Below are 16,134 nucleotides of genomic sequence, written 5' to 3'. Positions count from 1 at the left end.
ACCTCCTGACTCGGCCTCCATGCCCGTGTTCAGCACTTGGTTCATTCCACTGCCACATCCTTGCAACACAGGTAGAATTTTTAAAAGGAAAAATAGCACAGAGAGTCAAGGTAATCCAGAAATTAAATCAGAAGTTAGTGAGAAAGGTAAGGATGAAGGGAAGCATGTAAAGGAAAGACAGTTTTGTCCTATTTGTAATTATTGTAAGAAACCTGGTCACATAATAGCTAACTGTTTCTGATTGAAGGAGGAAGAGAAGGAGGTAGTCCCAGATGCTTGTGTGCAACTTATTGAAAACCTGTAAACCCACAGAGTTCGAGAAGTACAAATGAAGTTTGGTCAGAGTCTGATCAAGTTGAGAGGGGATATGATCATTTTATAACCAAAGGATTTGTATCCTTGAAAGAGGGATCCACTCCAGTGCCAATAAAAACCCCTAGGGATACTGGCGCTTCTGAATCACTTATGTTAGACAGTGTTCTAAAGTTTAGTGATGAGTCTGACACTGGTGAGATAAACTATATATGAGGTGTTGGGAGTGCCCTTATGCCTGTACATTTGCATAAAGTAAATTTAAGGTCAGGGTTAATTACAGGACCTGTTAAAGTTGGACTACAACCCAGTTTACCTGTGAATGATGTTTCTCTATTGTTAGGGAATGACTTAGCAGATGGACATTTCTCCTGAAGTGCATTTGACGATTATGCTCATCTCTGATGAACCAAAGATAGGTGTGGTTCTAACATAGATTCCTCCTGTGTTGTAACCTGAGCTATGGCCAAAAAGATTGCTGAGCAGGATGGGTCATATACTAATTTCCTGGATTAAGTTTTGAAATTTAAGGACAGATTGCATAAAGCTTGTAGCTTAGCCAGGGAAAATTTAAAATTGGCTCAGGAGTAAATGAAAACTTGCTATGATAAGGAATCTAGAATGAGGTCATTTAAGCCTGGAAATAAGGTGTTGGTTCTTTTCCCAGTGAAAAAGAACCCTTTACAAGCTAAATTTCATGGTCCTTATTAGGTTATATCTGAAGTTAATGATATAGATTATGCGATAAAAATACCAGATCAAAGAAGGCCAACACAGCTTTGTCATATAAATATGATAAAACCATATTATGAGAAACAGTCCACTACTATGGCTGAGGTGGTTAATAATAATAAGTCTGATCCCATTGGGAACTTAATGGATGAATTATCTGAAACTCATTTAAAGCCCAACATTATTTCTGCCAGATTACCAAACTCAGCAGTTCTGGAAAATATTGATGAGAAATTGGCTCATTTACAGCCAGAGCACAGGTAGTAGATGAAGCAATTACTTTTGAAATACAGGGATTTATTTCCAGATGTTCCTAAAGGAGCCACAGTAACTTCACATGATGTGGATGTTGGAGATACCAAACTCATAAAGCAACATCCATATTGGATGAACATGGAAAACCGTGAACTTGCTGAACAAGAAATTAAGTGTATGTTAGAGAATAATATTATTAGACCTTCTAGTTCGAATTGGAGTTCACCTAGTGTTATGGTGCCTAAGCCAGACAGTAGTATTCAGTTTTGTACTGATTACAGGAAAGTGAATGCCGTAACAAAAACTGATGTGTATCCAATCCCTAGAGTGGATGATTGTGTGGACAAAGTTTGACAGGCAATGATCCTTACAAAGATTGATTTGTTAAAAGGTTACTGGTGTGTTCTATTGACAGATAGAAGTAGAGAGATTTCTGCATTTGTAACCTCATCTGGGTTATATGAATATAATGTTCTTCTTTTTGGGATGAAGAATGAACCAGGTACTTTCCAGTGGATGATTAATTCTGTGATTCATGGGTTAAAAGATACAGATGCCTATATTGATGATTGAGTTACAGGAAATGATGCTTGGGAAGCACATATTACTGCGGTGGAAAATATTTGAAAAGCTTTCAAAAGCTAACTTAACTATTAACTTAGCTAAAAGTGAATATGGTCATGCCACTGCGACCTACCTTGGGTATGTTGTGGGTCAAGGTAAATTAGCTCCTGTTCAGGCAAAAGTTCAGCAATTTTAGAGGTACCCACTCCAACTGGTAAAAAGACTGTCAGAAGGTTCTTGGGAGTGGTAGGATATTATGGAAAATTTTGTAAGAATTTTGCTGAAATTACCCTTCCATTAACCAACCGCTTGAAGAAAGATGAAAAGTTTGTGTGGACAGTGCTTTGTCAGGAGGCATTTGAAAAATTAAAAACCATGCTATGTCATCAACCTGTGCTCAGGTCACCTGACCATGAAAAAACATTTTCATTAGCTGTAGATGCTAGTGATGAGGCTGCAGGAGCAGTGTTACTTCAAAGGAATGAGGGTGAGGACGTTGATCATCCAGTAGCTTACTTTTCTAAGAAATTTAATGAGCATCAAAGAAACTATTCAACTAAAATTATCCCTTGTTTTGGCTTTACAACATTTTGATGTGTATGTTGGTACAACTCAGAAACCACTCGTAGGATCAAAGACAGTGGTGGAGTATGGTGAGTGACTCGAGCCAGAAGTCTTCCGTCCAGTGCCCGGGCTTCCAGCTATGTCTTCACCCAACAGATTCCCCTCAGCACCGGAGTCTATCAAGGCAGATAAGGTCCGGAACTGTTGGTTGTAGGTTACAGTAGCTTGGATCTGCATCCGAGATTGGGGGACAGTAGGGAATGTAGTCTGACTCACCAGGGTCCCCCTTTCTACTGGTGAGCCCTCCCTTTTGGCGGAAGGGAGCAGGTAGCACGAAAACAATCCCCGGCTCCGAATCTCCGGAGTCCCTCTGTGGGAGAAAGACGGCTCCGTCCCAGCTGCGTTGGTTCCTCTCCCAGGGTAGTGGAAGCGGCCGGGCCCGGTGCTATTTTAGGAACGGGAGGAGGAGAGGGGTTCCGGCTGGGAGTAGATGGGAAAGCGTGCCGTGGGGTGGCCAAAGGAGCAGGGCGACCGGTTCTCTCTCTCTGCCGTTCTCGGAGTCGGTTGTCCAGCCTGGTGGCTTTGGAGATCACTGAATCCAGGTTGTTAGCGTCATCCCTAGCCTACAACTCGTCCTTTACCTTGTCACAGAGGCCTTGCCGGGATACCTCCTGGAGTGCCTCATCATTCCAGCCCGAGTCGGCCGCTAGCGTCCGGAACTCCACGGAGTATTCGGCAATACTGCGTGAGCCTTGACGGAGGGTGAGCAGACGCTTGGCGGCATCCCTACCGCGGACGGTATGGTTAAAAATCTTCCTTATCTCTGAGATGAAGGTGGGGAAGGAAGAGCAGGTCTCTGGCTGATTGTCCCAAATCGCGGTGGTCCAAGCTAAGGCATTTCCTCGCAACAACCCCATAATGTAAGCTATTTTCGCTCGGTCAGTGCCATATGTGGATGGCTGCTGCTCCAATACCCGGGAACATTGCAGAAGAAAAGCCCGGCACTTCCCGAGATCTCCGGCGTAGGGTTCTGGTTCGGGGACGTGCGGCTCCCCTGACTGACGTGTAGCGGACGCATCGGGCGCCGCCACTATAGGCTGTCTGGGTTGGTTAGACAGAGCTCCCGGGGTCGACGGGGTAAGATGGACGGATACTCGGTCGACCTGTTCACTGACCTTCTTTACGTCCGGTGTCAGGGAGCGGAGGTTCTCCATGACATCCCGAAGCAGCTGATCGTGCTGGCCCATTAGGGAGCCCCGGCTGGCGAGGGGGATGTTGCAGGGGATTCGTGTCCGCTGGGTTTATGCTGGCCAGTTTGTTCCGTTGCAGGGGGAGGGGGGTGACTGAGGAGAACCCAAGTGCAGGACACCGGCACGTCGACTGAGTTGGGGATGCTGGAGTAGACCTGAACGTAGAACAGGAAACCGGAGGAATCTTGACAAGGAGACCGGATTTCCAGGGACTATCTAGAAACTAGAGCGGAATTTAGAACTAACGGTTCTAATCGGACTAGGGAACAAATATCACATGAGAAATGACCAACAAACTGGCAACCTGTGATAGAGTCGCCATCGTATTTATTTCCCAGTCTCTGATGAAAACCAGGTGTACGGTAATTGGGTAAACTAGCAGCAAATGACTGAAATTGGGGCATAAACAGGGAGAAAGAAGTGCTAAAAGGGAACGGCCAATCGGAACCATGACATTCATAAACTTTCTCGCACCACTGAACGTCATCCCGCTGCTTCCACCGCGCAGTGCCAAGCGCATCCCAATCCTCTGGGAACTTAATCCGGATCAATGTTGGCCGAGTCTAACACAAAGAACAGGAAGGAGCCCAACCAAGCGCCGAGTCTGCGACCGGTCAGCTTTTGTCCAGCGTAAACCAGTGAACGTGAAAAAAGAAACGAGTATCGAAGAAACGGTCTGAAACGCCCCCGACGTTATGCAGAATAAAGAGACACATTCATCAACTGTGGCAGGCTGAAGATCTGTTCATGAGACGCACAGATAGATACTCTAACTGTCTCGCAGAAGCACACAGTTATAAACATTCAGTATCTGATTCTGGGAGCTCAAACAGATGAATGAACATTTATTACGTTTAAAGGTATTTGACCTACCTGTTATGATGGGAAGTGCTGTGAGAAATAAAACATAACCGCCCGCGGAAATCGGCGTGTAATCTATAATGAGTGCCTGTCAAAGAGGGCGTGATCCGGAGTTGACGAGGTTTCAGACCTTGTGCTTGTGATCCGCGGCTGTCCATGTCAAACACATCCGCTCCGGCGATCGATCAGCATCCGTGATGGTGGGACAGAGTTAATTTCTCACGGTCAGTACGAGGTACCCGGGGAGCTCAGACGGACTTCTCTTCCTGGGTGGATTCAAAGATTCAAAGTACTTTTATTATCAAAGTACGTATGCAGTGTACAACTCTGAGATTCATCTTCCGCACAGACAGCCACGAAATAAAGAAAACCGAGGAACCCGTTCAAAGAAAAAACTTCAATCCCTCACCCCCGCCTCACGAGCAAAAATAACCAAATTGCACAAACGCAACAAATAAAAGAGCGAAAAAAAACCCAGAAAATGAAACGCACAATTAAGAGTCCAGCCATACGGAAAAGGACCTTGGCGATTGTAGGGATGACTTACAGCAGTTTGCTTGAGCATGTAGACATTAAGAAAGTGGATGTACTGGAGCTTTTGGAAAGCATCAAGTTGGATAAGTCTCCGGGACTGGACGAGACAGGCTTCTGTGGGAGGCGAGGGAGGAGATTGCTGAGCCTCTGGCGATGATCTTTGCATCATCAATAGCGACGGGAGAAGTTCGAGAGGATTGGAGGATTGCGGATGTTGTTTGCTTATTCAAGAAACGGAGTAGAGATAGCCCAGGAAATTATACACCACTGAGGCTTACTTCAGTGGTTAGTAAGTTGATGGAAAAGATCCTGAGAGGCAGGATTTATGAACATTTGGAGAGGCATAATACGATTAGGAATAGTCAGCACGACTTTGTCTAGGGCAGGTTGTGCCTTAAGAGCCTGATTGAAATTTTTGAGGATGTGACTGAACAAGATGATGAAGGAAGACCAGTAGATGTAGTGCATATGGATTTCAACAAGGCATTTGAAAAGGTACCCCATGCAAGGATTATTCAGAAAGTATGGAATCCAAGGGGACCTTGCTTTGTGGATCGAAAATTGGCTTGCCCACAGAAGGCAAAAAGTGGTTGTAGACGGGTCATATTCCCTATGGAGGTCGGTGATCAGTGGTGTGCCTCAGGGATTTGTATTGGGACCCTTTCTCTTCATGATTTTTATAAATGAACTGGATGAGTAAGTGGAGGGAGGGGTTAGTAAATTTGCTGATGACACAAAGGATGAGGGTATTGTGGATAGTCTGGAAGGCTGTCAGAGGTTACAATAATACATAGTTAGGATGCAAACCTGGGCTGAGAAGTGGCAGATGGAGTTCAACCCAGATAAGTGTGAGGTGGTTCATTTTGGTAGGTCAAATATGATGGAAGAATATAGTATTAATGATAAGACTCTTGGCAGTGTGGAGAATCAGAGAGATCTTGGGGTCCAAGTCCACAGACACTCAAAACTGCTGCAGGTTGAATCTGTGGTTAAGAAAGCATATGGTGCATTGGCCTTCATCAATCGTGGTATTGAGTTTAAGAGCCGAGAGGTAAAGTTACAGCTACATAGGAACCTGGTCAGACCCCACTTGGAGTACTGTGCTCATTTCTCGTCACCTCACTACAGGGAGGATGTAGAAACTATAGAAAGGGTGCAGAGGAGATTTACAAGGATGTGATCTGGATTGGGGAGCATGCTTTATGAGAATAGGTTGAGTGAACTTGACCTTTTCTCCTTGGAGTGACAGAGGATGAGAGATGACCTGATAGAGATATATAAGATGATGAGGGGCTCTGATCATGTGGATAGTCAGAGGCTTTTTCCCAGGGCTGAAATGGCTGGCACGAGATTGCATAGTTTTAATGTGCTTGGAAGTAAGTCCAGAAGAGAAGTAAGGGGTAATTTATTTATTTTTTAAAATGCAGAGAGTGGCAGAGAGTGGGCTGCCAGCAATGGTGGTGGAGAGTCCTGGATAAGTACATAGAGCTTAGAAAAATAGAGGGCTATGGGTAACCCAAGGTAATTTATAAAGTAAGTACATGTTTGGTACAGCATTGTGGGCTGAACAGCCTGTATTGTGCTGTAGTTTTTCTATTTTTCTATATTCAGGTCAGCTGTGTTGCCTAGCTATAGACTGCCCCAATTCAAAAATGCCCAAAATAGCAAGAAAAAAACGTAGTGACCAGAAACTGGAAACACATCATAACGTTAAACTACAGAGTCCAATCTATAAACCAGAACTCTGGCACCATTCTCCGACAGCATCGAGGATTTAAGAGGGAGACCGTCATACGCAAACACCTTCCTCGGGTGGAAAAGAGCAAGAGGCCGGTAGACTGGGCTGAACATCTGTAAGATTTGACAAATGTCTGTAAATGTGCAATGGAGAGTGGTGACTGGCTGCATCACGGCCTGGTATGGAAACATCAATGCCGTTGAATGAGAATCCTTCACAAAGTAGTCAATACATCACAGGGCCCTCCCTGCCACTGATACATATTGAAAATTTAGATGATAATGTGGTAAAGTAGATCAGCAAATTTGTGGAAGAAAGTAAGATACTGGACATCAAAGTATGCAGTCTGATCTGGTTCAGTTGGAAAAATGGACTGAAAAGTGGCAGATGGAATTTAATACAGACAAGTGTGAGGTGGGAGGACAAACCAGAATAGGACATACACATTGAGGAGTGTAGAACAAAGGGATCAGTGAATTATCAGATTGATAATTCCTTGAAAGTGGCGTCACAAGTACATGGGGTCGTGAAGTGAGCTTTTGGCTCAATGGCCTTCGTAGATCAGAGCACTGAGTACGGCAGTTGGGATGTAATGTTTAAGCTGTAGAAGAATATAGAACATAGACATAGAAATCTTCAACACACCACAGGCCTTTCAGCCCACAATGTTGTACCAACCATGTAATCTAGTCTAGGAGCTGCTTAGAATTTCCTACCACAAAGCCCTTTACTTTTCTAAGCTCCATATACATATTTAAGAGTCTCTTAAAAGACCCTATTATATCCACATCCACCACTGCCACTGGCAGTGCATTCTATACACCCAGCACTCTCTGTGTGAAAAATCTACCTCTGATATCCCCTCTGTACCTACTTCCAAGCATCTTGTAACCACACCCCCTCGTGTTAGTCATTTCAGCCCTGGGAAAAGCCTCTGACTATCCACACGATCAATGCCTATCATCATCTTATACACCTCTATCAGGTCACCTCTCATCCCCTTGCTCCAAGGAGAAAAGGCCAAGTTCATTCAATCTATTTTCATAAGGCATGCTCTCCAATCCAGGCATCATCCTTGTAAATTTCCTCTGACCTTTCTCTATAGTATCCACATTCTTCCTGAAGTGAGGTGACCAGTACTGAACACAATACTCCAAGCGGGGTCTAATTAAAGTCTTATATAACTGCAACATTACCTCACAGCTCATGAACTCAATCCCATGGTTGATGAAGGCCAATACACCATATGCTTTCTTAACAACACTGTCAACCAGTGCAGCAGCTGTTTTGGCCCGAAACATCATCACTACCTCCTCCCATAGATGCTGTCTGGCCTGTTGAGTTCTGCCAGCATTTTGTGTTTTTATTTATTTCCAGCATCTGCAGATTCACTCGTGTTGCAGCAGCTTTGATTGTTCATTGGACACAGACCCCAAGATCTCGCTGATCCTCTACAATGCCAAGAGCATTACCATTAATATTATATTCTGTCTTCAAATTTGACCTACCAAAATGAATCACTTCACACTTATCAGGGTTGAATTCCATCTGCCACATCTCAGTCTAGTTCTGCATTCTATTGATGTCCCACTGTTACCTCTGACAACCCTGCAGACTATCCACAACACACCAATCTTTGTGTCATCAGCAAACTTACTAACACAGCCTTCTACTTCCTCATCCAGGTCATTTATACATATCACAAAGAGGAGGGGCCCCAGAACAGATCCCAGCAAACCACCTCTGATCACTGACCTTCATGCAGAATACGAACCATCTACAACCACTCTGTCTTCTATGGGCAAGCCAACTCTTGATCCACAAAGCGAGGTCTCCTTGGATCCCATGCCTCCTTACTTTCTGAATGAACCTCACATGGGGAAACTTATGAAATTCCTTACTGAAATCCATATATATGACATCCGCTGCTCTACCTTCATCAAGATTTTGGTGAGGCCAAATTTGGAGTATTGTATGCAGTTCTGGTCACCAGCTATGGAAAGACAGCAATTGTTATGTACCCAGTAACGGGTTAAAAAGAACCAGCAGAAATGGACACACCTGGAGTCTGAGTCTTCTGTTATAAACTCTATTTTATTAATAACTACATGATAAAGTGATATAAAACAAGATGAGGTAAACAGGTCAGCAAAGTATATGCATATATGTAAGTGAGTAAATAAAGTTCCCAAGCTTCTCCCAGCTCAGGTGATTAGGTGATACAGTCTTACGATGGTATGGTAAGTAATCAGTTCAGTTCTGGAAATATTTGAGTAGAGTTGGAGACTCTACTTCCCAGTGCCGATGCCGTCAATCCTCCACGTCATCCTCCTGCTCCCAAGATTCATCAAAGTCATCGACTTGTGACCACAAAAAGAGAAATACTGGTTTTCCACAGTAAGCTGTCAACCCAGTGAGGGTTAAACACTCCGAGAGCTCCCCACCGGTCACTCCTTTGTCCACACTGTGAGCAAGAACCCCACCCTTGTCATGGGCATACAAAGCTCAACCACTGTCTTCCTTAGTGTCTAATGTGTCTTGTGTGTCTGATTACAAGTCCAGTCGACCTTGTATATATATCACAAGTGCTGAACGCTAGCTGTCCATCATATAGCTCCGCCTTTCTGTTTCCAAGGCAACTCACAGACTTTCTCTCTGTTGCTGAAATAGCACACACGCTGTTCGCTCCCTCTCTCTCTTTTTAAAGGAACAGTCCACTTTAGAATAATCCTTCAGATCTTGTCACACCCTCTTTTTAAGAATAATTTTGATGAAACAGCAAATTTTTGTCTTAACTATTGGTTATACAGCTTAAAGCAATACATGTGTAATTATCAAGTAACATAGAAATGCAATACAAACTCAAACTTAACATCTAGATAAACAGTCTGCTATAATATTGTCAGTACCTTTCACATGTTTTATTTCCATGTCATACTCTTGCAAGATCAGGCTCCAGTTAAGTAACCTTCTATTCTTATCCTTCGATTTACTCAGAAACACTAATGGGTTATGGTCCATGTAAACCACAAGTGGTTTCTGCGCAGGACATATGTAGACATCGAAATGTTGCAAAGGTCAGTCCACACAAAGCTTTAACTCTTCCCTAGGAGTTTCATTAGGGGGAGAGCGATGTCTGCAAAGTTGTTACAAAACTTACGGTAATACCCAACCATTCCTAAAAAACTTCTTAATGCTTTCTTGACCGTCGGAGCGGGAACCTCAGCAACAGCCTGAACCTTGGCCTACACAGGTGCCAGTTGGCCCTGGCCTACCACATAGCCAAGATACATGACAGTGGCATGGCCAGATTCACTTTTAGGAAGGTTTACAGTGAGATTTGCCTTGGACAGCCTTTCAAACAGTTTCTCTACTGCTGAGATATGCCCTTCCCAAGTGTCGTTCCATACAACCAAATCATCAATATAAGCCCCTGTATTTCCTAAACCTTGAATCACTGAATTCATCATCCTTTAGAACGTCCCTGGCGCATTTTTCATCCCAAAGGGTAAAACATTGTACTCATACCGTCCAGATGGTGATATTTCTTTAGCCCTTTCTGTTAAAGGAACACACCAGTAACCTTTCAACAGATTTGTAAGGTATTTAGCCTTCCCCACACTGTCAATACAGTCATCCACACTTGGGGTGGGATAAGCATCTGTCTTAGTTACCGCATTAACTTTCCTGTAGTCAGTGCAGAATCTCATGCTCCCATCTGGCTTAGGGACAATCATGCAAGGTGACGGCCAGCCTGAAGTGGATGGCCTAATTATGCCGGCTGTTAGCATGTATTCAATTTCTTGTTCAACCATTTTATTTTTGTCTTGGTTCATTCTGTAAAAGTGTTGCTTAATGTGATCAACTCCATCTACAATTATGTCATGCACCACAACTGTGCACGGTTTTGGAATGTCAGGGAATAAATCTTTATACTTGTTAATTAAGCTCTTCAGTTGTCTTTGCTGCCTTGGCTACAAATGATGAATCTTTCTGTCTATATTTTTCAAAACTTTAGCATTTCTGAGTCTGGTGGAAACTACTTTGAGCTCATTAAAATTATCTGGTATCCCAGTACCAGGCGCTACAATTTCCTCTGTTGTCATAACAGTACTTACAGGTGCTGTTTTGGGGTCATGATAATGCTTGATCATTTTTACGTGCATGATTTGTGCAGCCTTCCTCCGGTCAGGAGTTCTAATAACATAATTCAAAGAATCAATTTTCTTCATTATTTCATGTGGTCCACTAAATCTCGCTTGAAGGGGGTTGGTAAGGAGGAGAAACAACACCAAGACCCTTTCTCCAACATGATATCTCTGCTCCCTCGCTTTCCTGTCATACCACTGTTTCATGTTTATCTGAGAATGCTGTAAATTCTGCTTCGCAAGGTCACAAGCCTTGTTAAGTCTGTCTCTGTGTTCCAAAACATAACTAGACACACTCATACACGCATTCGGATATGACTATTGCTCTCTGAATAGGGTCAAATATCCCCTAGCTTTGTGACCAAAAACAAGTTCAAACGGTCTTAACCCCAAAGACTCTTGAATCGAATCTCTAACAGCGAATAGGAGTAGGGGAACCCCTTCAACCCAGTTTCTTGCATTTTCCACACAGTACATTTTAATCATTGTTTTAAGAGTGGAGTGAAACCTCTCCAAAGACTCCTGGGACTCTGGGTGATATGCAGATGACACAATGTGCTTAGCTCCCAACTCAAGTCAAGTCAAGTCAAGTCACTTTTATTGTCATTTTGACCATAACTGCTGGTACAGTACACAGTAAAAATGAGACAACATTTTTCAGGCCCATGGTGTTACATGACACAGTACAAAAACTAGACTGAACTATGTAAAAAAACAACACAGAGAAAACTACACTAGACTACAGACCTACACAGGACTGCGTAAAGTGCACAAAAATAGTGCAGGCATTACAATAAATAATAAACAGGACAATAGGGCAAGGTGTCAGTCCAGGCTCAGGGTATTGAGGAGTCTGATAGCTTGGGGGAAGAAACTGTTACATAGTCTGGTTGTGTCTGCCCGAATGCTTTGGAGCCTTTTCTCAGACAGCAGGAGGGAGAAGAGATTGTATGAGGGGTACATGGTGTCCTTCATAATGTTGTTTCCTTTGCAGATGCAGTGTGTAGTGAAAATGCCCATGATGGTGGGAAGAGAGACCCTGATGATCTTCTCAGCTGACCTCACTATCTGCTGCAGGGTCTTGTGATCCGAGATGGTGCAATTTCCAAACTAGGCCGTGATGCAGCTGCTCAGGGGGCTCTCAATTCAAGCCCTGCAGAATGTGATGAGAATGGGGGGTGGGAGAAGGACTTTCCTCAGCCTTTGCAGAAAGTAGAGATGCTGCTTGTCTTTCTTTGCTATGGAGCTGGTGTTGAGGGACCAGGTGAGATTCTCCACCAGGTGAACACCAAGAAATTTGGTTCTGTTAATGATCTCTACTGAGGAACCATCAATGTTCAGCAGGGAGAGGCCATTCTGTGCCTTCCTGAAGTCAACAGCCATCTCTTTTGTTTTGTTCACATTCAGAGACAGGTTGTTGGTTCCGCACCAGTCCGTTAGATGCTGCATCTCCTTTCTGTAAGCTGACTCGTTGTTCTCGCTGATGAGACCCACCACGGTCGTGTCATTGGCGAACTTGATGATGTGGTTCAAGCTGTGTGCTGCAGCACAGTCATGGGTCAGCAGAGTGAACAGCAGTGGACTGAGCACACAGCCCTGGGGGTGCCCGTGCTCAGTGTGATGGTTTGGAGATGCTGCTATCGATCTGGACTGACTGAGGTCTCCCAGTTAGGAAGTCTAGGATCCAGTTGCAGAGAGAGGTGCTTGGGCCCAGCAGGCTCAGCTTTCCAATTAGGTTCTGAAGGATGATTGTGTTGAATGCTGAACTGAAGTCTATGAACAGCGTCCGAACGTATGGGTCTTTTTTGTCCAGGTGGGTTAGGGCCAGGTGGAGGGTGGTGGCAATGGCATCATCTGTTGAGCAGTTGGGATGGTACACATACTGTAGGAGGTCCAGTGAGGGGGCAGCAGGGTCTTGATATGCCTCATGACGAGCCTCTCGAAACAGTTCATGATGATGGATATAAGTGCAATGGGACGGTAGTCATTTAGGCAGGACACTGAAGACTTCTTCAGCATGGGGCGATGGTGGCGGGCTTGAAGCACGTTGGAACGGTGGCGCTGCTCAGGGAGATGCTGAAGATGTCAGTGAGAACATCTGCTAGCTGGTCTGCACATCCTCTGAACACTCTACCAGGAATGTTGCCTGGTCCAGCAGCCTTCCGTGGGTTGACCCTGCAGAGGGTTCTTCTCACATCGTCCATGGTGAGACACAGCACCTGGTCATTTATAGGATGGGTGGACTCCCTCGCTGCCACATCATTTTCCACCTCAGACCGGGCATAGAAGTTATTCAGCGCATCTTGAAGGGAGGCATCACCTGCACAGTCAGGTGTTGTCCTGTAATCGGTGATGTCCTGGATGCCCTTCCACATGCGCCGCATGGCGCCGCTGTCCTGGAAGTGGCTGCGGATTAGCTGGGCGTGTGCACGCTTTGCCCTTCTGATGGCTCGGGACAGTTTGGCCCTTGCTGTTGTTAGAGCTGCCTTGTCTCCTGCTCTGAAGTTGGAGTCACGGGTCCTCAGCAGCGCACGCACCTCCGTGGTCATCCATGGCTTCTGGTTAGTGCGTATGGTGATGGTCTTGGACAGAGTAACATCATCAATGCACTTGCTGATGTAGCTGGCCACTGATGCCGTGTACTCCTCTAAGTTGGTAGAGTTGCCATCGGTTGCAGCCTCCCTGAACACGTGCCAGTCAGTGTGCTCAAAGTACTCTTTAACTATCCCCTGGAATGTTTTCGAAGTAAAGTTACTACCCTGGTCAGATCGGATTTATTTAACACCTACTAGTGTGAAAAATTTTATAAGAGCTTTTACCACAGTCTTGGCCTTGATGTTTCGGAGAGGCACTGCTTCATGGAACCCAGACGCAACACACATAATTGTTAACAGATACTCATAACCAACTGCAGTCTTTGGCAATTGGCCAACACAATCCTCTATGACCTGAAAAAGGTTCACCAAAAGCAGGTATTGGTTTAAGTAGTGCTACTGGAATCACCTGATTAGGTTTTCCCGCAACTTGACAGATATGGCAAGTCTTGTAAAAATTCACAACATCCTTTCTTAAATTAAGCCAGTAGAATTCCTTCATAATCCTATTCACTGTCTTTCCCACTCCAAAGTGTTCACCTAAAGGTATACTATGAGCCGTGTTTAAAATCTCAGCCCTGTAAACTTTCGAGACCACAACTTGATGTCCAATGGCTTAATCCTCGATTGCAGGCACAGTAGGTGATCTCCACTTCCTCATTAACACCCCATCATTAAGATAACATCCTACTGACTCTTTCTGAACCTCCTCTTCTATGAGAGCTGTCTCCTTTAATGCAGCAATTTCAGAAACTCAACTTTGCTCCTCTATAAATTCAACCCTGGACAAGGACAAACCTTCCTCGTACTCCTTACTACCCAAATCCTGACGTAACATGGAAGGTAGAAAAGTCTCTGACATATTCTCATAAGTGAAACCCCTGTCTTTGCTATCTGCATCAGCAGGCTTTTCAGACATGCTTCGGGATACTGTGCACGCAGGGTAAATATCAGTATCCCTGTGTGGGTCGTCAGCCACAGGCTTGCTTGCTAGCTGTACTGCTGAATACATTTTACCCTGGATAGGTGCCAACCTATCCCCAATGTTTGCCAAACTCAGTACCATCACTAAACTTGCAAAGACCAAGTGTACATTATGAAAATTTCCAAACAATCCATTATCCTATTCCTACGATCTTTAGCTGGATTCGTCTCCATAGTAACCCAGACTCTCAAAACCAAAACAATCATTTTCCTCCACATCACAATTGTGAAAAGCAACTCCATAACCTTGAAGGTGTTAACATCCAAATGTTAAAACAAAATTCAGCAAACTAGTCATACTTCAACAGGCCATTGTCCTGAATGCAGGGTCAAAGGTTGTGAAACCAGTCCGCACTTCACAAGTTCTTTATTCAAAAATCCAGAACCAGCACCTTTCTCAATACTTTCAATTACATTTAACTCACCAGCTTTTAGAGCACCGTCTAACACAAGTGACTGAGAATCCTCAGTTTCCACTGGTACCAAGTTTAACCCTTTATTCACTGAACCAAGTGCATATGACACAAAAGGACTGCATTCTTTTTCAACCGAGTCAGACACCTCAGACCTTAAACTGAGTTTCAACACAAGGTTCAACACCCTGGGAATTCACAGGTGCTTCAACAAACTGATCACAGGCAATCGGGACAGTTGTCTCTTCTAGGCTTTCAATACCAGTCCCAGTTTCAAATTCCAGATTCCCCTGGATTTCCCAGCTACTCACTGGGAAACTCTCATCTGGAGTAAACTCAACATTTGGGTTAAAACAACCTTGTCTGCTAACCTTGTAGACTCCCACTAGGTAGCGGCATGCCCTTACATCATCGGGAACAGACTTCTTAAAGTCTTCAATCAAGACCAGCTCTTTCAAGCTGTCCAAACCCTCAGTTACCCCTTACTAGGTATACCAGCGATTGAAGTACATACATTTCTTCCTTTCAAACTTTCTCTACTTTTCTGCCTCCATAGCCTTATGCTGCCTCTGCCTTTCTGCTTCATCAGCCTCGAACTGTTTTAACTGCAACTCATACTCATACTTTAATTTTGTTAACTGAAGCTGAACCTCAGCCTTGGTAAGTACTTTACCTTCAGTGAACATTTCCAACTCCTCCTCTTCGAATTTCCCTTCAGCTACAAAATGCTCTGCTATTAACAGCTGTATATGAGCCTTCTTCATTCGAGTGGTCACCTTAACTTTTAACTTACGAGCAATTCCCAACAGCACATCCCTCTTAGCATCATCCAAAGCTTCTGGGGTTGGTCTACCACAAACTGACTAACCTCAAACTCCATTTTTGCTGATAATCCACGCACACAAATCAAAAAGGAATTTCCCCAATCAAATCAACTAGTCAATCAAGCCCCCAACAAGTTTTAGAATGGCTCCCACCAATTTTTGTTCATATCCCGGACGAGCTCCCAATTTTGCAACATACCCCATAACGGGTTAAAAAGAACCAGCAGAAATGGACACACCTGGAGTCTGAGTCTTACGTTATGAACTCTATTTTATTAATAACTACATGATAAAGTAATATGAAATAAGATAAAGTAAACAGGTTAGCAAAGTACATGCATATATGTAAGTGATTAAATAA

This window comes from Hemitrygon akajei, chromosome 16 (genome assembly GCF_048418815.1).
Source record: "Hemitrygon akajei chromosome 16, sHemAka1.3, whole genome shotgun sequence".
Lineage (NCBI taxonomy): Eukaryota > Metazoa > Chordata > Chondrichthyes > Myliobatiformes > Dasyatidae > Hemitrygon > Hemitrygon akajei.
Note: the sequence above shows the minus strand (reverse complement) of the source record.